Raw genomic sequence first — 2,272 nt, forward strand, 5'->3', positions numbered from 1 at the left:
GATCCATCGCCAAAACGATACAAGATGACACGAGATGCTCAACCCTCTCTCTCTCTCTCTCTCTCTCTCTCTCTCTCTCCACTGACCCAACTTTAAGGCCTGCTCGCATCCGAAAGAGGTCCAAAAATATCTTCAAAACAGTCCGCACCGCCACGGACTGTTTTGAGGAGTTTTAAAATGATTAAATCATGGGAAATCTTGTCCGCTGCAAGTCATTGCCCAGAAAGACATGGTTGTAGGTCACTGGCTATAGCACGTCGCCTTCAATGCACAGGCATGGACCGAGGTTGGTGATGGTGAGGTTGACGCGGTTGAGGCTAGTCAGCTAGAGCGTGGCAGTGCTGTTGCCACCCATACTTATAAATAGCCTCATGAGGACAAAGCCAGCTACTCCCAACATGCCCACCTTGCATGGATGAGCTCATAGGCTTGGTGCTTCTCAAAGTCTGTAGGTTTCTTGCTAAGTCCAAAGGGATCGAATCCATAGTCTCCAGGTACTTCTCCAGTGAGATAGGCAGGCACGTCAAATCTGGCTAACAAACACTCAGGAAAGTAAATTCTCGAGGATGGATTGTACCACTTTGCAAGCTCCAGCTCGTTAGTGGGGGACGACTTTGGTGGCCTCTCCTTGGGGGAAGGCTTGGGCTTCTTCTTGCCTAAGATAGCCACAATGGCGAGGGATGGGGAGGAGACAATGGAAGAGTAAGATGGGGTGGAGGTGGCAATTATGGCCTGTCCCAAGAGATCGGGCCTTGACAGTAGGGAAGAAGAACCTGTGAGGGCTTCCATTTCTACGAGAAGAGGAAGACAGGGTAGAGGCAGCAATGGCCTATCCCAAGAGCTCGACCCTGGTTGCAATTTCTATTGCCCTCCTCACTCGCTACTCTCTCTTTCCACTAACCAAGCTCTTGCCAGGCTCTCTCTCCATCTCTCCCTCTCTCGTGTCTGAAAGATGTCCAAAAGCTCTGAAAATAGTTTGTGGCACCGCGGACTGTCTAGAGGAGTTTTGAAATGATTAGTAAATCATGAACACTTTCTCTATTGCAGGTCGCTACCTAAAAAAAATGCAGTTGTAAATCACTGGCTACAGCCGGCCGCCTTCAATGCCTATGCATGGTGCTGCACATTCCCTTGCATGCGCAGCGCAAATGAAGGATTTTGTGAGTTTCATGCATCCTGCATTAGATGGAGTTTCATTTCTCACTTAGGGCATGGTCATACGAGGCCTAGTTTCTAGTTATTGGGAACTAAGCCAAACTAATCTCATACAAATGCCACGAACGTGGTCACCTGCAGCAACAAAAAGACAAACACAATTGGCATGTGGATGGAGAACCAGTTAGAGAGAGAGAGAGAGAGAGAGAGTAATTTTTGCAATAGTGATAGGCTGAGAACCTTTCTGTTGCTTCCATGTCGACGCGTCAAAGAAAAATGTCAATGACGAAACTACAATTAAAAAAATCACCGGCATAGTTTTGCTACTATGCTTAAATTGGCATAGTTACAAAAGCAGGGCTCCGTTCTACTAAGCTTCAACTTGCTTATGTGTGACCACGATGCCGGCTTATTTATCTATCAAAATAATTGATAACTAATCCTCACGCCACCACAACCTTACAACTTCCATGGTGCACCCTCAATCATGCATAATACTTTATTTTCCATAGCTTTAAGTTGACGATGGACTCTCTCATTGAGTCCCCTCTTTTTGCTTATCTTGTATTGCCATGATAGAGAGGACATAGCCATCACGTAGATGTAGATGGACGGATGGCTCACACAGAGAGATAGAGAGATACTGCCCCACCCACCTTATTGGGCACTTATCATCATGTGGCTACACGTCGGGCAAAGCATTTGCACCCAACCAATGGTACCGATTGCTTTTATCACATCAAGAGCAAATCACATGATTGAAGAAAGAAGTGACAAGGCCTAATATATTGTTTGTCACCTCTCTCTCTCTCTCTCTCTCTCTCTCTCTCTCTCTCTCTCTCTCTCTCTCTCTCTCTCTCTCTCTCTCTCTCTCTCTCTCTCTCTCTCTCTCTCTCTCGCTCTGTGTGTGTGTGTGTGTGTACAAGTCAGGCGACTGGAACAAACACGCTTACAAAATACCAATCAACCACTTTGATTGAAATGCAATCATGGACTCACATTCGCCCTCATTGGCCTATAACTCTATGTGTGTGTGTGTGTGTGTGTGTGTGTGTGTGTGTGTACAAGTCAAGCAACTAGAACAAACACGCTTACAAAATACCAATCAACCACATGC

At 46.2% G+C, this 2,272-nt stretch overlaps 1 pseudogene; it reads right to left on the minus strand.

The window, feature by feature from the left end:
- Positions 1–387: 387 nt before the first annotated feature.
- LOC147455009 (chlorophyll a-b binding protein CP26, chloroplastic pseudogene) lies at positions 388–789 on the minus strand (annotated as a pseudogene).
- Between the last annotated feature and the right edge of the window lie 1,483 nt (positions 790–2,272).

Source organism: Adiantum capillus-veneris, chromosome 7, assembly GCF_014529385.1.
Source record: "Adiantum capillus-veneris isolate H3 chromosome 7, ASM1452938v2, whole genome shotgun sequence".
NCBI lineage: Eukaryota > Viridiplantae > Streptophyta > Polypodiopsida > Polypodiales > Pteridaceae > Adiantum > Adiantum capillus-veneris.